The 24,375-nt window shown below is 36.4% G+C and overlaps 1 long non-coding RNA gene across 1 annotated transcript; it reads left to right on the top strand.

The window, feature by feature from the left end:
• Positions 1-19,884: 19,884 nt before the first annotated feature.
• On the top strand, positions 19,885-24,016 carry LOC135210972 (uncharacterized). Its single transcript, XR_010313600.1, has 2 exons — positions 19,885-19,981; positions 23,866-24,016. It is a non-coding gene; the product is annotated as an uncharacterized LOC135210972 (long non-coding RNA).
• The last annotated feature ends 359 nt before the right edge of the window (positions 24,017-24,375 follow it).

Below are 24,375 nucleotides of genomic sequence, written 5' to 3'. Positions count from 1 at the left end.
CGCTGAATGGCCGAGTCCCCGCCCGTTCCCGCCCTCCCAGTGCTTGACTTGCCAGCCTCAATTTCATAAATCAATTAATTTTATTTATTTCTACACTCTTCGCTAAACCGAGACACAACTTGAAGAAATTTAACTAGTAACCTAAATCAAATGGACGTAGTCTTGAATGGCACTGGTGGTCCAGGGTTTAGCTCTCCGATCGGAATCAGCTTTATCGTTTCATCGCCTGGTTTCCGACTTAGGCCCCGTGAAGCTTCTCCATCTCTTCATAATCGCGATGGTACCCAGTTTTTTGTTTTTCTTTTTCCTTTTTTTCCAAGATTTCTGTCCAAAATTCCTCGGATTAAATCTTTTAAGCACTTTCTTGTTATCAATGTGGAATTTTGAAGGAGCAGAATAATAATAATAATAATAATAATAATAATAATAATAATAATAATAATAATAATAATAATAATAATAATAATAATAATAATAATAATAATGAACCAAACAAAAACTTCTTTCAGTTTTCATGGTCAACATTAAAAATAAGTTTGAGAGTTTATTCAGTAATTCGGTTTGGATAAAATTTAGCAATATGGATAATATAAAGAATATCTCAAGTAGATTATTGACTAGGAATGAAACAGCAGCACTAGGGCTAGGATTAAATTTTTGTGCAGGGACTACAAACAATATTAACATAGAATTCAACAGCAAGATTAACTACCTTAGTGTTGAACATCACAATGATTTAGCTCCTTTTCTCAGAGGAGTGATGATAGGGAGTAATGAAAGCAAACTTGGAGATATCTTGCCAAGGAGATTTAGTATCGCTCTGGAGGGATTAAAAAGCTACTAAGACATTAGAATTATGAAAGCTGACAAAGGGGGTAGTATTGTCATCATGAATAGTTCAGAATATAGGGTTAAAATGTACAGGCTACTAGATGATGAAACTACTTATGCTAAAATAGAGAATCCTCCAACAATCCAAAAGCTTCAGAATACCTTTAATCAGAATGTGAAGAAAATAATCAATAGAATAATTAATGGGAAGGACATGATATGCAATAAATTATTCTCAAGTAAATTACCTGAACTTGCATATATATATGGCAGCCCCAAAATACACAAGGAGGGCTGCCCACTAAGCCCTATTGTTTCTAGTAGGAAATCTCCTAACAAAAACTTAGCTGTGTGGTTAGCTGGAGAACTAGGAATATACTTAGGTATATTTTCAGAATCCCATATTAAACATTCAGTAGAATTCATAGACAAAGGTAAGAAAAGGAATATGAAGGGACACATGGTTAGTTTTGATGTAGTAGCATTATTCACCAATGTCCCCTTAGATAAAGTATTAGAATTCCTTCAGACTAAACATAATGAGGGTATTTTCAATCCAAACATCGAAATAGGCGTCTTCCTTGAGTTGATTAAATTGTGTGTCAGTGATACTTATTTCACGTTTGAGGGACAAGTTTACAAACAGAAATATGGAGTAGCTATGGGGTCCTCATTATCACCTATACTCGCTAACATCTATATCGAATATTTCGAAACTAATCTAGTTCCTAATGTTAATGTCCCTAACTTAAAACTGCAAGGATGGTGGAGATACGTGGATGATATTTTTGCTATTCTGCAAGGGGATGGAAATAAAATAGAAACTTTTCTAGATGAGCTCAATAAGTTTGATAACAATATCCAGTTCACTTTAGAGAAAAGTAACAATAATAAACTGCCCTTTTTAGACATACTCATAGAAAGAAAAGAAACAGGATATGAATTCAGCACATATAGAAAGCCCACACATACAAACTCATATATTCATTTCTTCTCTTTTCGTAGTCATGATATAAAAATAGGGGTTCTAACAGGTTTATTTCTTAGGGCAATGAGAACGTGTGACCCTTGCAAGATAGAACAAGAAATAAATTACATCGATAAAAGCTTCGATGCATTAGCATACCCGGAATGGTTCAGAAAAAGGGCACTCAACAAAGCTAGAACAATTTTTTACAGAGCGAATGTAGAGAGTACATGGAATAAAGAAAACAAGAAAATAGTTGCCCTCCCTTTTATGCCTAAAATGAAACAAATCACTTCAAAAATGAAAGAAAGTCAATATAAATTTGTATATACCTTTGATAATACCGTAAAAAACAAAGTATGTAAAAATAAATTGGAAGGAGAAGACAGTAATACAGATGATGTAGCGGGGGTATACATAATCAATTGCAATAATTGTGGAGACAGATATGTGGGGGAATCAGGTAGGGGAATAAGGACTAAAGTCCAAGAACATAGAAGGGCAGTACAGCTTAACTCTCAGGGGAGTGCTATAGCTAGACATTGTTGGGAAAATGACCATAGGATGGATTTCAAAAACAGTAGGCTTATATACAAAAGCAACAAAATTAGTCACAGGAGGGTAGTAGAAGGTGCACTTATCAGAGAGATTAAAGTAATTGAAGGAAACAAAGGTTTTACCTCAGAAGATCCCATAAGCTGAGCTTTGATATTAAAAGAAGCTAAGATTGACCCTGCTGACCTGGAGATTAGGTTTCCTGCCCAACAGACTTTTGGTGACCACACCCTTACCACAAGGGTGAATCCCATTGACCATTAGCTCAGGATATCAGAGCGACAAGAGGGGATTGGCAACTCTTAAGAAAACCAGAACAGCCATCACATAAATGACAGCTCAACGAGAAGAAGTTCCAGAAGACTGCTGGGCCTTGACACAGGCTAACATCCCAAACATCTCTTGAGAATGGGCCACAGACAGGGCCTGAAAGTACTCGAGTGTGGAATAAAACTAAATGTAAATACTTAGAAGTAAACAAGTTACAAAGTGATTTTGTGGGTTTCTTTTTCAATAATAATAATAATAATAATAATAATAATGAGCACAATTTCAGAAAATCTATTACTGGTTCTGACATTTGGATAACATATACTATACTCGGTTTTTTCCATCTGTCCATCCGCCTGTTGTGTTTGCGTATGGTAACACTGCGTCCCGGGCTTTAGATAGTTACATTCAGCTTACATTGAACAATAATAAAAATATCCTATTTCGAATATTAACGGTGTAATTCGCACACAGTAAATTATTAGAACACATTTCAGTTGCAAATGTACACCCAGATATCCTTTTATTTACTTAAAACTTACACACAACGTAACTATCTAAAGCCCGGGACGCAGTGTTACCATAACAAACACCACAGGCATGTGGACAGATGGAAAAAACAGAGTATAAATAGCATGCACGTGGCCTGGAAACGACAGTTAAACAGTCTTCGGTGGATTGAATGAATCGCTCCATCAGTTACATCCTTCCATTCGGGGACTTTCTCATATGTAGAGGTGATAATTGTTTGAAAATGTGTATATTCAGTAAAGTATTCACATCCCTGTTCTTGTAAGATCGTCTACCAACCATTTCAAGCCCGTTTTGGCATAGGTTGGTTTTTATTTAATATCTATTTATTACATCAACTGTATCTTCTTGATATTTTGGCACAGCACATTCTATTCTCTCCGGTATTTTGTGCAATATAATAAAGTACTAGAATTTATTGATTAAGGTAATTTACTCTAAATTTTTCAATTTCCTCAACATTCGTCGTAGATATCCGAACTCCTTCCTGTCTTTGGCTTAGCTAAAGCGTTACGGAGGAAGCCCCGCCCACTCGTTTCTGTCTCAAACTTATGAATGGAAGAGTGTACTACGATATGACGTTTTACGTTTTGAAACCCCGACAATAACAATTTCCTATGCAGTGTCTTTCATATAAGCATTTGTGTGTTTTTATATATCATGTATGTTTTTATTACCATGAGAATGGGATGGTAGTAGGCCAGTTCTATTATAAGACATTGCAGATGTGGGGCAATGACTATCCTCTGTCAGCATGGTATGGTATGGAGCATTGTCTATTGCCAGGACGGATGGCTCATGAAACCACGGTAAATGTAGCGATGTCAGCCATCGAGGAATAATACAGGGTGCGGCAACATAACTTCCTTTTTCCAAAAGGCAATAAAACAAGATGTATAAATCAGAAAGGTTTTAATTTTGTTTCATAATGATAGCACATATTTCAAGTTTTGTTTCACAAAGTTTTGAAAATCATATCAGGAAGGTGACGTCCCCCATTGTCCATACACTGCATAAACCGATTTCTGGTGTTTGCCATGACCCTCACCAGCTTATCAGCGGGTATATTGGCAATTTCTTCTCGGTATGTAAACATGTTGGAGGAATTTTTTTTCCCACGAATTGAAGAATTGGACCTAGGGGATATTTGGTTTCAACAGGACGGAGCAACGGCTCATACTTCAAGGGCATCGATGGCTGTTTTGAGGGAACACTTTCCGGAGCGCCTCACTTCAATAAGGGGCGATTTGGAGTGGCCAGCCCGTTCCCCCGATTTGTCCCCTTGTGATTTTTATTTGTGGGGATATTTGAAATCCCGTATTTATGTCAACCGCCCGAGAAGCCTACCAGACTTGAAGGCCAACATCCGAGAAGAAATTGCCAATATACCCGCTGATAAGCTGGTGAGGGTCATGGCAAACACCAGAAATCGGTTTATGCAGTGTATGGACAATGGGGGACGTCACCTTCCTGATATGAATTTCAAAACTTTGTGAAACAAAATTGAAATATGTGCTATCATTATGAAACAAAATTAAAACCTTTCTGATTTATACATCGTGTTTTATTGCCTTTTGGAAAAATAAAGTTATGTTGCCGCACCCTGTATAATTGGCCATATATCTCCCCATGGTAGTCGCCACTTGTGTGTTTAAGTGTTTTTTTTTTTTCGGCTAAACAAAGAAAAGAATTTTCAACAATTCCCTCCATAGCTTGCTATAATTGTCAATTTAATAAAAAAGAAAAATATAAGTTTTAAAATCATTCAATCATGTTGTATGTCAAAGGGAACCCTTAAACTGATTATCCCCCGACTTCTTAGAGAACTTCATAGCCTATTGGCTTCCTTCTATGCACTATATGCAGCGAATAGCCGTCATGGAAGGGCATTGCATCATCCATGATGACAATACCGCAACATGTTTGCCATATTAACACAGTTGGATGGACGCACACTTGCACCTATGGGTAACTTCAGACGTTCGCGCATATCAGATGACAAAACTAGTAAATTCTTGCCCTCTCATTTTCTTTCGGTCCACTCAGCTGTACCTACATAATGTAAATGAACCATGAGGTTATAATAATCTCTCAAAACAATGAGATGCAAGTAAACTTTAAAGTATAAACTAATATTATTTGGATATGCAAAACGGTAAAAGCGATATCGTAGTACACTCCAACATTCATAAGTTTGAGAGAGAGAGAAAGAAAAACGAGTGGCGGGGCTTCCTTCATAACTTAAGCTAAGCCCAGGACAGGAATTCGAATATCTACAACAAATGCTGAGGAAGTTGAAAAGTTCACGAGTAAATTGCCTCTCAAGCAATAAATTCTGGTACTTCATTATGTTGGCCAAAATTACCGGAGAGTCTAAAACCTGCTGTGCCAAAATATTACAAAATGCAGCTGATATACGAACTGATGTTCGAGAACACTTATGTGACAACGGTCTTGAAATGGTTCATTGTAACCCCGAATACACGGATGATGTTGATGCATTTAGAAATAGAATAAGACATTAGAATATCATAACAATGTATTAATAGTCCATAGGCGCTACTGAATGATATTTCGCCATAAAAATTCAGATAATCTATATTAATACAAATGTAAATGTTTGTTCAAAATCTTAAATCTCCGAAAGTCCTTCACCGACTGCTTTGAAATTTTGACACAAGATTGCATTCGAATATACACGTGTTTTTATAATGGGGTTTCATCCTACCTCACCCCCTCCGAAGGGGGTGGGGTTGAGAAGGGATTCCCTGAAACGGAGCTGGTTCTGCCCGTGAAACGGGGCTGGTTATACCCGTAGACTTAATTACTTTACAAATTTATCATACATAATTTCAGTGTACATATGACTTATCATTAGGAAAAGAATGACAAAAAAGAGGGTGGAGTTTGAGAATGGGGTTGACAGAGAAACTGAGAGAAAGGGGAAGTGAGAGAGAGTAGACAGGGTGTTAGGTAGAAGAAAGGGGAAAAAAGACAGACTGAGATGAGCGGGTGTTTGGGAGGGATGAGAGAAAGAGAGAATTGATATTAGTGAGAAGAAAGAGGGAAAGTGACAGTGATTGTTGGAGAGAGTAAGAGAAATGAGCGAGAGGGAGAGGAAGTGATAGAGATAGAGCATATGGGGTGTTAGGTATGAGAAAGATGGAAAAAGTGAGTGAGAGAGAGACAGAGACAGAGAAGAGCAGTTGTTTGGGTGGAGAGAGAGAGAGAGTAGAGTTGATATTAATGAGAAGAAAGGGGGAAAGAGACAGTGATGGTTGGAAAGAGAAAGAGAGAGAGTAAGAGAAAGGAGCTTTCTCTTTTCTTTCTTTTCCATTTAACCAGACTGAACCATCGCAACATTCCGAAAGTTCTTCACTGATTGCTTTGAAAATTTGACACATCATTGCATTCAAATATGCACGTTTTTAAAATGGTGTTTCATCCTACCTCACCCCCTCCGAAGGGGGTGGGGGTGAGAAGGGATTCCCTGAAATGGAGCTGGTTCTGCCCATGAAACAAGGCTGATTATACCCATAGACTTAGTTACTTAAAGAATATGTCATACATAATTTCTGTATACATATGACTTATCATTTGGAAAAGAATACTATAGGATAAACATCAATGACATCAAAGAGGGTGGAGTTGAGAAAGGGGTTGACAGAGAGAAAATGAGAGGGAGAGGGAGTAGACAAGGTGTTAGGGAGAAGAAAGTGGAAAAAAGACAGGGAGAGAGAGACAAAGAGAGAGAAGAGCCAGTGTTTCGGAGGAGAGAGAGAGAGAGTTGGTGTTAGCAAGAAAGAGGGAAAGAGACAGTGATTGTTGGAGAGAGAAAGAAAGAGTAAGAGAAAGAAGCGAAAGGGAGAAGAACAAAGAGAGAGTAGAGGGGGTTTAGGTAGGAGAAAGATGGAAAAAATGAGAGAGACAGACAGACAGTTGTTTGGGAGGAGAGAGAGTCGGTATTAGTGAGAAGAAAGAGGGAAAGACACAGTAATGGTTGGAGAGAAAAAGAGAGAGTAAGAGAAAGGAGCTTTCTCCTTTCTTCCTTTTACATTTAACCAGACTGAGCCACAGCAACACTTGGCTGGGTACAGCTAATTATATATATATATATATATATATATATATATATATATATATATATATATATATACACCATATATACACATATATATATATATATATGTGTGTGTGTGTGTGTGTGTGTGTGTGTGTCTGAGAGGATGTAACTATTTCGCAGCAACTTATCACTTTGCCTTTTTTTTCCATTTATCAACTATTTAAGTATATCTCTTGTACATCTAACCATTTATCATGCCTTTTTTACATTATCATTTTTTTATTTGATACGCGTATTCCTTATTTTTTTACATATGAGCTTTCTATGGTATATTGTTCACAAAAGTTAATGGTCTCTTAATTTCCTCCAGAAGAATGTCCTCACATAATGAAAACGAGAAAAAAAATCTACATTCCTGCCCCTTTGATTACCATACCCATCTAAACCGGCGCCCCCCCCCCCCCCCCCCAACCGTCCACCGGAGGTTACTCTTGTCACAGAAATAAATTTCTGGCCAGTCATCTTGAATTTACTCTCTTGAGTGAAAATCGCTGTATCGTTCAAGTGGCGTCGTGCTTCCACAGTTTGCCTGGACTAGGGATTAATATTTTGTTTCTGGTGTAAGTCACGCCTGAAACAAGGAGTGATCCAACCTCCCGCTTACTTGGGATGCTTGGACGATACTCCCCTCACACATAAGTTGTACACATTATATTCCTACATTTTACCGTAAATTAAAATGTGCTCAAATCTAAGGTCAAATAGAGCGTTGTTTCACCAACGAAAATCAAAATAAATACGATATATTTTATTAAAAATATTTGTTCTGACTGTTTACCATACTCATTATTTATCTTTTTTACATTTCCACTCTAATAAATTAATCAGAAATATCGTATCCTAAAATTCCTGCATCTTTAAGTCAGACCTTTTTAGGCCCTTCAAAAGACCTTTCCTATCACCCACCAAAAACAAGAATAAGAACAACAAAGACGTTTGCTGGTTTATTCCCCGAGTAACAAAAATACCCCCAAACAAACTTTCAGGCTATTATATATATATACGTATATATATATAATATATATATATATATATATATATAATATATATATATATATATATATATATATATATATATATATATAATATATATATATATATGAGTGTGAAATATATTCTGCTAGAACACAATCCCATCTCATGAAGGGAGCCCATTTTGGCGTTTTTATGGGCTCCTTCCATGATTATATATATATATATATATATATATAATTATATTAAATACTATATTATTATTAATTATATATATACTATTATATATTATTATGTCTATATAACTAAGGTATATATATATTATATATACATATATAATAAGATTATTATAATTATATATATAGTATATATATTATATATATAATATATAATTAGATATATATATAATTAATATTAAATATATATGTATATATATAATATATATTATATTATATATAAATAATATTAAATATATATATATATTATATATATAATATATATATATTATATATATTATATATTAATAAATATAAATATAATTATATTATAGATAAATTGAAATAATTATATACACACATATATATATAAATATAATATATATATATATATATACAATAATTATAAAATATAATTATATATAACATAATAATATAATTATATATTAATTATATTCATAATATATATTAATTATAGTTTCAGTAATTTGGCGGGCGGCTACTTGGAAAATCTTTAGCTTAATGAATAGAAATAGTAGTGCCAAAATAAAACCAGGAAAGAACCATTCTATTTATTATACGAGCTTTCGAGGTTTAAAACCTCATCTTCAGGCTGAAAAAATGACAAGGATGAGAAATCACTGCAAATTACATTAAAATGAATTGTCTTATTAAAAGCTTCAGTAAAAACATAAAATAAAACGAACATCACATACAAACTAAAAATTAAAAATTACGAAAAAACTAAAACAAAACACAAAACTTACAAAAAAAGAAATAAAAATAATATGAAAGGTAAACAAACTACCACACTCAAAAATAAAATGGCTAACGACCCACTTTGTGTACCTACTATGAAACTATATGATAGCTAGTTTAATACCGGACGAGTTGTTGTTCAATTCCGGTTTCATTTTCTTAATAAACAGTGACTAAAATTAAAAGGTCCAGTCTATTTGAGCAAAAAGACAGTACTCTAAAATCTAGGTGAGTGAAAGGATGGTCCTGTGCTAAACTGTGTTCCCTTAGGGCAGAAAAAGGTGGTTTAGAAAGAGGAAACCTAGTTCTAACGGAGAGACCTCTGTGTTCCAAAATTCTGTGTCTAAGCCAGCGGGAACTGGATCCCACGTATCTCAGACCACACTGCGAACAGGTAAACAAGTAAACGACACTCGAATGAAGGTCCACAGGAAGAGCAGGCTTCTCCCTCAAAAGTGATCCTACAGAATTATTTTTCCGAAAATTCTTATCCCGTATTTGTCTTTTACAAAGTTCTGAAAAATTTTCTAGATAAGAAATTTTGTCCCAGACCGGTGTACAGTACTGCTAGTAAAGATGTAAAGTATATTAAATTTCCTTTCCTTGGTCATAGTAGCTACTTGGTACGAAAAAAGTTACAAGAAATAATCAAGCATAGTTTTCCTCAAATTAGTTTCAGATTTGTTTTTACTAACCCTTTTACTGTAGGATCACTTTTGAGGGAGAAGCCTGCTCTTCCTGTGGACCTTCATTCGAGTGTCGTTTACTCGTTTACCTGTTCGCGGTGTGGTCTGAGATACGTGGGATCCAGTTCCCGCTGGCTTAGACACAGAATTTTGGAACACAGAGGTCAGAGGTCTCTCCGTTAGAACTAGGTTTCCTCTTTCTAAACCACCTTTTTCTGCCCTAAGGGAACACAGTTTAGCACAGGACCATCCTTTCACTCACCTAGATTTTAGAGTACTGTCTTTTTGCTCAAATAGACTGGACCTTTTAATTTTAGTCACTGTTTATTAAGAAAATGAAACCGGAATTGAACAACAACTCGTCCGGTATTCAACTAGCTATCATATAGTTTCATAGTAGGCACACAAAGTGGGTCGTTAGCCATTTTATTTTTGAGTGTGGTAGTTTGTTTACCTTTCATATTATTTTTATTTCTGTTTTTGTATGTTTTGCGTTTTGTTTTAGTTTTTTCGTAATTTTTAATTTTTAGTTTGTATGTGATGTCGTTTTATTTTTATTTTGGTTTTTTTTACTGAAGCTTTTAATAAGACAATTCATTTGAATGTAATTCTCATCCTTGTCATTTTTTCAGCCTGAAGATGAGGTTTTAAACCTCGAAAGCTCGTATATTAAAGAATGTTCTTCCTGGTTTTGCACTACTATTTATCATTAAGCTATATATATATATATATATATATATATATATATATATATATATATATAGTATATATATATATATATATATATATATATATATATATGTATATATATATATATATAGAGAGAGAGAGAGAGAGAGAGAGAGAGAGAGAGGAGAGAGAGAGAGATTGATATATATATATATTATATATATATTATATATATATATATATATACATACATACATGAATAACTTGATCACGAAGTATATAAAACCTGATGTTATGTATAAGGCAAGAAATATATGGAAAACTTTGATTATAAAACTGGACAGAAATTTAAACAACCTTATCAACGACAGTGATTGGACCAATAATGCTAGAAGTGATTGTGTGGTGAATTTATCAAGCAAACAAATAAATGATAATGCAGTGCGTGCATTAGACTTTGGGTTGTCTTTCTTCATTTGTAACAAACCCTCAGCGTTATCAATAGCGACATCTCTATATAAGTTGGAAAAATACTGTGACCTACCACAAAATCATTTAGACATTATCAAAGGCATGACATATAGTGCTACGCATTCCTATCATGAAAATAACTTCCCCGCTCACTACAGAAAATGTTTAAAAGAATTGAAGAATGATAATAGCTTACACATTACAAAGGCTGATAAATCCAATACTTTAGTAGTTCTGGATAAAACTGACTACAAATCACGCATGCATACTTTACTAGAAGATGAAATAACTTAAAAAACTCGCAAAAAATCCGTTGGACCAAGTAATAAAAAACTTTAATACCAATATCAAACAAATTCTTAAAGATAAAAAAGAACTTTTGTGTAAGTTAACTGTAAAGTGTCCCTCATTACCTTATTCATATGGCCTAGTCAAAACTCATAAGGAAAACAAACCTATGCGCCCAATTATTAGTACTGTAGGATCAATTGCTTATAAACTATCTAAATATCTCACTAAACTGTTATCCCCGCTACTAGGAACTGTATCTAATTCACACATCCGGAATTCTCTTGATCTTGTGGAAAAGTTAAATAACATTGTACTAAACCCTAGCGATATCTTTGTCAGTTTTGATGTATGTTCCTTGTTTACAAAAGTCCCTATTGACCATGTGCTAGAATATTTAAGTAATGAACTTGTACTGCATGAATTGCCAATGTCCGTTAGTCACATAATTTCATTGATTAAGTTATGTATTTGTGATTGCAGATTTATTTTTAATGGAGAATATTACCAACAAATATTTGGTATGGCCATGGGTAACCCTTTATCACCTCTCCTTTCAAACTTATATATGGAATTTTTTGAAAGACAACACCTCCCGACCCAAATATCACACTTGTCCCTTTAAAATGGTACAGATATGTAGATGACATCTTAGTAGTCTTACCTGTTGGTATCGATGTAAATGATTTATTGTCTAAATTGAATAATTTAGTGCCATCCATAAAATTCACTGTTGAAATTGAAAATAACAATGTCATCCCTTTCCTAGATGTTTTAATACATAGAGAATCTTTTCAATGTAAATTCAGTATTTATAGAAAACCCACAAATAATTTAACATATGTACATTTTTATTCTGGCCACCATCTTAATATTAAAATTTCAATTTTTTCTTCTATGTTTCTACGTGCTTTGCGTATCACGAATCCACAATACCTTGACCAAGAAATAGAATACATAAAAAAGATAGAAAATGATCTCTTCTACCCACCTCATTTAATTGATTTATGTTATCAAAAAACTCACAAAAAGTTCTATAGTGTTGTTATTAATGAAAAAGAAATACCTAAAAATGTACTTAGCTTACCTTACTTTCGTGGATTTGAAACCATAAAATCAATATTTAAATCGTTTAATGTTAATGTAGTGTTCTCTTATAACAATACCATTAAAGATATGCTAATTAATAATAGTCCCATAACAAATAACATCATTTACAAAATTCCTTGTAAGGATTGCCCATCGCTTTACGTTGGTCAGTCAAGTAAAAATTTATGTGTACGTATTAAGCAGCATATGTATTCAGTTAGAACAGCCCAGACTTCAAATGCACTGTTTATACATCTGAGTGAAAATTCTCATTGAATTAATTGGGGTGATACCTCGGTAATTGCTAGATCTAATGATTATGTTTCAAGAAATTTACTGGAATCAGCAATTATACAAATCACTATGAAAAACAACCTAAATCTTAGTCCAAGAATGTACCATTTGGACCCATATATTTGTAAAATGTTTATGAAGGACCTTAAAATAAATGAACTACTAATAAATTAGTCCCACATGTATATAGTTATTATTTTCTCTCTCTCTCTCTCTCTCTCTCTCTCTCTCTCTCTCTCTCTCTCTCTTGCTTGATATTCTCTCTCCCTCTCTCTCTTGCTCGATATATTTATATTTTTTTTTTTTGTCTTTTCATTAATAATTTTTTTGGGGGAAAATTTTTGTAAATTTCATGATAATAAGTTATATATGCCTCCTTTTTTTTCAAAATATATTGTTTTCTGGATGAATTGTCTGTTGACCGCGTTTGTATCCTCCAAGGTGTGGCTGCCCTCAGGCGTTTCCTCGTTTCTGTAGAGTGAAATCGACCTTATTGCTAATCTTGTCGTGTCAGTTTGGATATTAAGCCTACCTTGACTATGTTTTTCCTCTGTAAAATCAGTTGTGCCTGAGTAAAGGGTCGAACTAGACCGAAAGTGCTTGGCTATCTCGCTTTTTCATTTTTTTCCTTCATGACAAAAACCTTCATATAAATATAATTATATATATATATATATTAATATATAAATATATATAGCTTATATATAAATATATATATAGATATATATATATATATTGTATATATATATATATATATATAAATATATATATATATATACTAAATATATATATATCATATATATAAATATATTATATATATAGATATATATATATATTATATATGATATCATATATATAACGTGATGATACTTTTCTTCTCTCTAAACACGATTTTAATATTGATGCTTTTCTGGAGTTCGCCAGTTCCCAGCACCCTAATATAAAATTTACCATAGAAAGAGAAAGAGTAGGAAAATAAACTTCCATTCTTGGATATGTTGGTTTCTAGGAATGACCAAGGTCCTAGTACGAGCATTTGTTGTAAAAGAACTTTCACGAGTCTGGGAATGAAATTTTATCATTCGTGCTGTTCTAATTTCAAGTTGAACACGATTGTCACTCTCCTCCACAGGGCATAGACACATAGATCTTCTTGGTTGAGTTTCCACGACAAAATCATTAAATTATGCCATTATTTTGAAAACCATTGTTTTCCTCGTAAGCTCTTTCTGAGGTACTTAATTAAAATACTCTTCTGGAAGATGGTGCATCCTATCTCTATCAGCACTGGACCCAGACTAAAAATGCATGCGAGTTTTCCTTTTCTATGTGACGATAATTTCAGGAAAAAGCTAATTGATATAATACACAAGGATTTACCTAAAGGTTAGGATTTACCCTAAACTTGAAACTTTTTCCTAAGAACCTGGTCACTACTGGTTCGCTGTTTAGATACAAAGATAAGCTGAGTTTGTTGTTTACATTGTGTACAAATGTATTTGCCCTAGGGCCCTAGATGTAGTCGAGGGATCTATGTGGGCTATATAAAAAGGCTACTAAAAGTGCTCTTGGGCTCTAATAGAGGAGTAACGTTCAGGACAGGGAGTAGGCTGTCCAATCCAGAGCAATCAAATACTCGGAATCGTTCAAAGATCTGTAAAACACCATAAAGGAGAAAGATATCACAATTTTTAATAGTAAATTGTATTTTTCCTAACTATACAAACCAGAGGTCCTCTACATTAGGAATTACTCTCAGCAAAACTAGAAATGGCCATTAAACTCTGGGAGGCAGGAGGCCAGCCTCCCCAGATATAAACATTCCAACTTGCCTTTTGGCACAGATGTCAGATTGAGATATGGCATGAGGCAGGCATGAAATGCAATGAAAAGGACTTCATGTTTGTATAGGTAGGAAAAATACGATTTACTTTTAAAAATAGTGATTTGATCCTACATAATATGCAAACCATCTTACTGGTTGGAGGGAGGAATCTGAGTGAGTCTCTGAGCTGACTGGAGTTCACTGCACATGGGTTACTCTTCGTGGTCGAGAGAGCAAGGAAGAGAACCGTGCCTGTGACATATTGATCGGAGTATAGGAACTGCGAGATTAAATGTCAGACTTCTGGGCCTTCCAAAATGAGTGAGGGAACATAACTCAAACAAAAATAGGCTAGGAAGAATCCAAAAGTCAGTGACAGTAGGGCAAAACAGGGTAGGGTTTCTCTTATTGCCAGGATCTCTTTCCTCCCCTTGCTAGAGGAAGGAGCAGGATTTCTTTGAAAAAAAAAAGAACAGGTGCTCGATAGACTAAGTAGGAGGAGGAGGAGGAGAGACCAGTCACTCTCATTATACCCCTCACTTCCAGAACCGTGCACCTTAGGCAAGGTAAGGAGCACAACTTGTTGAGCAGCCACCACAGGTCCAAGAAAAAAAAACGAAAAAAGTCCAAAGAGTTGTTCCGAAGGTAAAAAGGCACAAATGTGGCCCAATGAGACCACATCTCTGCTTTCAACTGATTCCCGGGCGGAGTGGACAGGTGTCGTCATTACCACCTGCAGAATACACCCTTCCGATCATCTCAGGAAGCTAGAATAAAGGTGTGTCCTTGGACACTTCCTTCTTGGGTGAGAAAGTACTAGTGAAAAGTCATTGCCATTCACGTCAGAAATGTCAAGTCTTCTTCAGAAAGTACCGCAGCACTCTACCAGAATAAAGTAGTGACTAAGCTTGATCATTAGCCACCAAGTCCAGAAGGGAGGAAATCAAGAATAACTCGAACCTGGAGACAGGTGCTGACAGTTCGGAGTTTGCTACAAAATCAGAGACAGAATTGAGTGGCAGATCCCATCCCTTCAAGTGCCTCCATCAAAAGGCAGTTAGTGATGATTGTCGATTTCTTTGTCAATGCTGGAGCAAGGTGAAAGATGTTCTTGAGGGTCATATTTCTGTCTGACAACTCTCACAATAACAAGCTGTCAAGGGTCCTGAAGTCCCTGGGAGGGCGAGATCAACCTCTACTGAGGAACTAATCTCGGCTGATGAGAGCTAATCTTAACTGAGGAGAAAAGGTCTACCTTCTCAGATGCAAGACTAGACTGAATGTAGACCTAAAGTCTTTCACAGTTGAGCCAAAGGGAAGCTGCTCTCAGGGAAGGAGATGAGGAAGTTCACGACCTGCTGAAAAGTGGCTCTGACCAGAGAAAAAGACGGCTCAAATCCCTGGACTACTGCTGCAGGGGACTCTTCAAAACATTCAACTATCTCTGTTGCAGCTTGGCGAGAATGCAAGAGAAGCTGCATAGTCTCCAGTTGTGAAGACACAGGGATTATACTGCCTGGAGAACAGCTTCATGTGTTGCTGACAAAGAAGGTTGGGTCCAGAAGGAAGTTTTCTCGGTGCCTCAGAAGTAGAGCTAGCAGATTGGGGAAAAAGTCACCTACCAGCAATCATCCTTAAGATTCAGGTTGATCAACACTTTGCTAAATGTTAAGTGAACCAGATGAAAGAATGGAGGAAGATGAAGACATCGAGGTTGTCCCACAGTGAAGGAATGCATCCACCATAGCCATAATAGGTCTGGTATGAAGGAGCAGACCTATAATTTCCTGTTGTGTCAGATGGCAAACAAAAAGATGACAAGGAGCCCACATAGGTCGAGCAATCTCTCCATGATGTTTCAGTGAATGGATCACACTGTTTCTATCACTCAGAGTTAGAGGCAGAGGTTGTCTGTCAGTACATCCCATTGCCTAGAATGTATCTGCCTGACAGCTCTACCGATGTTGCACACTCGAGTACCTGCATGTGCCCTGAACCAACAGGAGGTAGCGAGATCCTGTTGCTTGCTAACATACTCCACTACTGTGGTGTTGTATTTGCTCATCAACACCACTGAGTATCTCAAAGATGGTTCTGAATCTCTCAGAGAGCCAGAAAGGTTGCCTTGAGTTCCAGGATGTTGAAGAGAAGGTTATTGTCATCTTGGTCTCATGCCTTCAAAGATAACAGTCTTACAGGTGTGCGCTCACTCCTCGGTCAATGCCTCCAAGAAAAGAGGAGGCATGTCATAGGTTCCTGTTGTTCAATACCAGCCCAAATCCTTCCTCATCCTTCGAGAGAGAAAAAGATTAAGAACTGGCAGCAGTACTCCTTCATTCTTTAATGAAGTGAATGAAGGCGAAGCTGCCCCAAAGAGAACAGCTTCTGCGGGAACAACAGGAGACCGAAAACAAATAGCTCTACTCAAGCTGGCTGCTCCCATATTCAGGAACAAGGAAGAGGTGACAGACCGGGAAGGTTGAGGAGAGGGAAACAAGACTCGAAGGAAAGTAGATACTCCTCTTGATGGATATCATCCACCAGGTAACAGCTTTATGTAGAATGTCATGTTATTCAATGGCTCGACAAGCATCTCTCCACTCTAAGCTTTCTTCCCTCCTTTTCTCTGCCCTCTTCCTGACTGGGAGTTGAAAGGGGCACATAGGCTGGGTACTCCCATGAATGCCCTTCAAAGCCTGAGACTTTTTTGGGGCTGAGGAAGGGCCAAAGTGGTTACAAAGATCTGAAAGTTTTGGCCACTGCTTGGAGGACAAGGCAGTTGTCTCGCCACATTCCTTGTCTACTGCAGAATCTATCAACTCTCTGTGAAAGAGTGAGACAGACCCAGGTAAAGGTTCATTCTAAGGATTATGTAGACTTGGGACTTGAGAAACTGGAGATCTGCAGCAGTGTGGCAAGCAAGCAAACTCCCCACAGTTACATTAATCGTACAAGCTAACAAAATTTCCCACACACTCACTCTTTCCCCTTTACATTACTTTTAACCTGCAGGACAATTGGTTCAACGAAATACCGAACACACAAAACACGAACACATACTCACCTCTGGCTCCAGATACTCCGGGCTAGGCTGTGCTGTCCGCTGGATATAGGCTAGCCGAGACACAACCACCGCTGATAATCACACCGCAACCAACCAAGCGAGAACCACAACCCCACAACAACCTAACAACCCAACAAATCACTGAGCAGAACACCAACAGCTCAAAACAACATGACAACCACACGACTTACCCGCCAACACCAACACTGCTCCAACCATCACTCACAGACATTGAAATGCACTACCAACCTCTTCAACTTCCCCACAACCAGACAGACACATGCACAACAACCTTACAACATCAAAAATCAATCAAATAACACAAATCAACTGACCACCAACAGATAACTGCTGCCAAAACCAACTCTTTGACTTCACCGAACGCCTTACTGCTTTCGACTCCCGTAACACACTGCCACTGATATACGCAAGAGCGCCACAACAGATGCATGCTTACGCCTACCATTCAACCATTCCCATTTATTCTTCCACCAATCTTTCTCTCTCTCTCTCTCTTTCTCTCTCTCTCACTCAACCCCTGGAGACGTCACATATAAACTATCATCATTACTCCTCCATATTACCTCCCCCATTACATTTGACAACGTCTCCTTACACTCGCAACATCCACACTAAATTGCCTTTTGCAACACCCAAGGATGCTTGGATGCAGGCCCCCTGGATCTTGTTTGAGGACCCTCATACATTTTTTCAGTTACATTGCCATTCACTTCTTCCATACCACTTTCATTCAAACTTCCATTAACTCCCTCACTACCATCCTCCCAAATCCCATTCACTACTCCATCGACATCTTCCAGCTCTGGTTCCAACATCTTCCCTATCTCTGCTACCTAACTACTCAGCTCATCCATACTTCTGTCAAACTCTTGCAAAAACCAATCCATCCTATCAACTACCCCTTTACTACTCAGTCAGTTTCCTTCCCACTGAAGTCTCATTTGTCCCTGCTAACTCAAACACACATACACTACAAGTATCATTCATTCCCTCAAAGTCATCCGTAGTACATGCTTTATCAACCGTTTGCACCCTACCACTAACCCCTCTATTATGCAGTTCACGTTTCTCCCTTTCATTCCCTTTCCTTACCTTCTTTTGCTTTCTTTCATACTCAACCAACACCAGCTGCCGATCTCCCAGACCCATTTGCTCACTGATGCTCAGCCGACATTTATTTACTCTCAACCACTCAGTCATTGCATTCTCCCGAACATACTGTCGCATACTAGAGGACCCACCCAACTGAATCCCCTTAACACCTAGTTTCCCGAATTCCCAACCTGACTCATCCTCTTCCGCCTACACACACTCGCTACATGACCTTCCATTCCATATTCAGCACATTTTGCCCACTTTTCTTTACACATCCTAGCATAATGCCTATTCTTCCCACAATTACCGCAAACCTCAGTCACACAGGTGCCCTGACATCCACTTCTTGCTATATGCCCTACTTGCCCACACCTGTAACATTTAATATCCCTATCTTTCTTACCCTTACTCACTAAATGCCCAGTTTGCCTACACCCGAAGCATGCTCCCAACGCCCACCGACATTCATTCTTCATGTGTCCTAGCTTTCCACATCTGTAACACTGCTGCTCTCGTTCACAACCAACTGACCCTACTCTTCCAACGCTTGCACTCCAGTCTCTCTTAGGGTTAACCATACTTATGTTACTTGCTCAAACGCTCCTATCAACCACTCGCTCTGCCATTCGCCTTGGCCCTTCTAAAACTGCCTCCCTATAGCTCTTAAACTCTGGTATAACCTCAGCTACTTAAGTCCTAACACTTCGACTCTCTTTCATACACCTATCTAACTTGTAATCCTCTACTATTTCCAAAATGTCGTTCCATGTCAACCTTTCATTCATCCATCGCATTTTCTCCTTACATTTCAGATTTACAAACTCATACATACTCTCAAGCACAGTCACCAACAACTTCCTCACTAACTGTTATGTATGCAAGACGTTATGTAACGAGCGCGGGAAAACTTAGCTCCGCAGACACGTTCAGTTCAGAGCTATTGCACTGCGTTGCATAATGCTTAAATGTTATAAGTATAACCAATTATTATTGTGTTAGTATCGAGTCCGATACACAGGCTTCGATCTTATAAATTCTACCTCATGTATGCAGGGTATGATTCCTTATTGTGTATAGAGCTTCGATGCTCATATGTTTGTTATGATTCTATTATATATGCTTATTGTATTTTGTATATTCCACTACCCGCCTTCTTGAGCACTTTCGTGCTCAAGATGAGTGCCCTAGAAGAGGTTATAATGAAACTCAGTGAGGAGCTAAAGGAAGTGAAAAGAGGCTTAGACACTGAACAGAGAGTAAGAAGTGAGGATTTTAACCCAGTGATTAGAGAAGAGGTGAAGGAATTATGGGAGAAAGAAAAACGTAAAAATAATCTTGTTATTACAACATCAAGGAATGCTTAGAGGGAAATAATGAAACTAGGCTTAGAAATGACACAGAAACCTGTAGCAAGCTGTTCAAAGAGGAACTAGGGCTAAGGGACATTGAAATAGTAGAAGTAAGTAGATTAGGAAGAAATGATAGGATGCAGGCACCCAATAATAGTACTACAGGGAACCAGGATAGAGACAGAGAACCTAGGCCAAGACCTATTTTAGTTAAGATGAAAAGTGAAAGGGAGAAATGGGCAGTAATAGGGAAAGCCAAGATTCTCAAGGGGAAACAAGAGGTAGGATACAACAGAATATTCATAGCACCAGACCTAACCTTCAGAGAAAGAGAACAGGATAAGATATTGAGACAGGAACTCAAAGACAAGAAAGAAAGGGGGGAACAGGGATGGTACATCAGAAAGGGTAAACTAAATCATGAAATGAAAATTTTCAGAGTCTGGATGGGGCAATAGGAGAAATGTAATAAACGGAGATGAAAATAATACATTAACCAAGGAGCCAAAATCAAAAAAAGTTGAAATACAGTTCAAAATATATATGATAAATATACAGTGTTTAACTAGACAAAAGATAGTAGAAATAGAAAGTTTTTTAGACAATGAAAATATGATATTTTGTTTAACTGAAACTCACCAGAAACTAGACAAGTTAGCATTAAGTAAAGGTATAAATAAAATAGAAAATATGAGGGAGATGAAAGACAAAAAAGGGGGAGGGTTAATGATGCTATATAGAGACAGTGATAGCACAGAGTTAAACAAGGTGGAGACTATTAGCAAAGACCTACTATATGCTAAATGCAAAATATACAATAATAATATCCATATTTTATTGTTATACCTATCAGTAGGAAATACAGAGGAGGATAAAAATAGAGATAAAGCAATAAAACTAGAATGCGAAAACATATGAAAAACATAAACGACCAAGAATCATTACTGATTTTAGGAGATTTCAATGGCCATATAGGTTTCTTAGGCCACCAGAATACAGACAGAAACGGGGAAATAATATTAGAATGGATGAATGAAACATAGGCTAATACTACTTAACGCAGAAGACAGATGCACTGGAGTATACACATGGGAGAGAATGCAGATGAAAAGCGTAATAGATTTTGCTTTAGTCAATGAGAAGTTATACAAAAATTTTGAGGAGATGGTAATTGATGAAGACAAAAAGGAATTTGATATCTCAGACCATAACCTAATTACCATTCACTTAACATTCAAAGGACAGAACAAGAATCTCAACAAGGGTAAATGGGGGAAGTAAAATACTTCAAAACAGATGAAGACAACCTAAATGACTTTATAAAAAAATTAGAAGAGATCCTAATAGATAAAGACATTGACAGAATCACAGATATGGACCTATCAATAAAAGAAGTAGCAGAAGACAAGCTAATGAGAACATACAGGAGAAAGTTGCTAGTAGAGGAGAAAGTAGAAGAGCAACTCTGGTTCAGTGAAGAAATAAGAAAAGGTATCAAGGAAAGGAAGGAGCTGAATAGGAAGAAAAGGAATGAGAGAGATAATGTCGTAAAAGAAAGTCTAGAGAAGAAATATATGCAAAAGAAAAAAGAAGTGCAGATATTAATAAGAGAAAAGATAACAATATATGAAAAGAAAATAACAGAAGAAATAAAAAGAAACAAAAACAAAGAGCTCTGGGAAAATATTGGTAAGTTAAGAAATAAGCAAAAAGCCAAAAAAGAAACTATACACTTATATAATGAACAGGGAAGCAAGCTAAATGAGGCTGAAACAAAGGAAGAATTAGTGAATTATTGGAGAACCATTTACAGCAAACACGAAAATAATATAAAGGAAATCTGGAACGAAGAGAAAAGGATGGAATATGAAAATGAATTGGCAGCAGAAGATGACATCATAAGAATTGGAGACTATAGATTCCCAGAAGTACTAAGAGAACACATGGACCTAGTGATGAATGCAAAAGGAAGATAATCCCAATGCAAGAGCCTGTGATAACCAAGGAAAAAGTCATAGCTTGTCTAAGTAAGCTCAAAGCTAAAAAAGCTGCAGGCCCAGATGGAATCAAACCAGAGCTTTACAAAGCTTTAATGAAGAGCAAAACATGTATAGAAGTACTAGTTAGGTGTTACAACAAAGAACTAGAAATCAAAGAAAAGCCTGAATCTTGGAAGAAATCTAGAACAAAAATGATAGAAAAGAAAAGGAAAAGGGCAAGGGCTAAGGATTTAAGGCCTATAGCTTTATTAAATATATCATACAAAGTATTCATGATGCTGATAAAAGACGAAATAGAAGCACACCTCAGACTGAATGAACAAGATCACGAATGCCAAGCAGGATTTACAGGAGGGAGTAGGATAGAAGATAACATTCTTACACTACAATATGGTGTAGAAGAGAGCTACAGGAATAGAAAACCATTAATAGTAATAGCTATCGATTACAGTAAAGCATTTGACTCGGTAAAACGAGAAGTCATGATTGAAGTTATGAAACAGTTCAAAATACATCCAAAAATCATAGAGGCAGTAGTTAACATATATGAAGGGGATAGCACAATAATAGACCTAGGGGAGGGAGTAGAACAGGAAATGGGAATTACAAGTGGGATTAGGCAAGGTTGCACAGGCTCTACTTCACTTTTCAAACTAATGACATATTTAATAATTAAGAAAATGGAGGAGGAAGGGACAGGATTTGAAAATGAACTAGTAAAGATAGGGACACTTTTCTTCGCCGACGATGGATTAGTTCTAGCAAGTAATATAGAAGACGCAAGAATAAACATAAAGATTTTAATAGATATAGGGAACAAATGTGGGCTAGAAATAAATAAAGAAAGAGAAAAGCAGCATCATTATTTTCAACATGAAAGATAAACCAGAAGAGATAGAGAACATAAAGGTGAGGGAGAACATTACATATTTAGGAATAAAGATAAATGACTCTAGAAATCTGTTTAAGCTACAGAAAAAAGAAATGTTGAATAAAGCACAGAAGTTAGCCAACCTAACCTACTCCGTAATAGAAAAAAGCTGCAACAAAGTTCTAATAGGGAAAACATTCTGGAAAAACATAGCTCTACCATCAATCTTATACGGAACCAATGTGGTTAACCTAACAGACGCAGAAATAGAAAAATTACAAAGAATAGAGAATGGGGTATATAGGAAAATATTAGGGGCATGTAGAAGTACAGTAGTAGCCACATTAAGGGGGGAGATAGGAGCTTCTTCAATGAAAAGTAGAATTATGAATGGGAAGATAAGCTATGTAAATAATACTTTAAATGGACGGAAAGAGATACTGAAGAAATTAATTACAGATATGCAAGAAAAGGAAAGAAAATGGTGGAAAACTGTGGAAAAGTACATGCATGAAGTTAAAATAAATTTAAGAAAATTAGAAGGAATGTCCAGAACAGAAATAAAGGACAAAGCCAGAATATGGGACACAGAGAGGTGGAAAGAAGAGTTGGAAAATAAAGTGACTGTGAACATATATAAAACGTGGAAAAGAGAAATAAAAGACGAAGAAATTTATGACAACTCTATGGGTTCAGTCCTTCTCTTCAAAGCCAGAACCAACTCTCTTAATCTTTAAATATAGCAAAAAGGCACCAGAAGGAGAACACCTGTTGTCCTTTTTGCAATGATGCAGTAGAAGACATATTTCATTTCCTTTTATATTGTGATACATATATAGAGGAACGGGTTAAAGCAATAGGGCTACAACAACCCTATGAAGAGAAGGAAAGTGACGTAGTGGGAAAATTTCTATTTTCAGGTAACAACGAAATAAGAAAAGAAACCATATACTTGATGTGGAAAAAAAGAGAGAAAAAAAGGAAAGAGCTAAACAAATAAACAAACAAAAACAAAAAATACCCAAGACTAAGAGGCGCCGTTGCAAAGGCATTGCCTCGACCCATAACTACTACTACTACTACTACTCAATGTAGTTTTAGCCAATAAACACAAGCAAGGAGATATTGCTTTATTAAAGCCCTTCATCCCGGAACCTCGGCAACAAGAAGTGGAATATTACCTCCAATACTAAAACATCATCTTTCCCTCTACCTACAGGTAAGAGTGAAGAATTGTCTATGGGTCATATAACTAAAGCAGTTCCAAAATAATGACGACAAAACATTGGCGACGAGAAATGGAATATTACCTCCAATACTAAAACACCATCTTTCCCTCTACCTACAGGTAAGAGTGAAGAATAGTTGTATGGGTCATATAACTAAAGAAGACCCAAAATAATGACGACAAAACATTGGCAACGCAGGTG

The sequence above is a fragment of the Macrobrachium nipponense genome, chromosome 4 (genome assembly GCF_015104395.2).
Source record: "Macrobrachium nipponense isolate FS-2020 chromosome 4, ASM1510439v2, whole genome shotgun sequence".
Taxonomy (NCBI): Eukaryota; Metazoa; Arthropoda; class Malacostraca; order Decapoda; family Palaemonidae; genus Macrobrachium; species Macrobrachium nipponense.
Note: the sequence above shows the minus strand (reverse complement) of the source record. Positions and strands in the feature narration are given on the sequence as shown.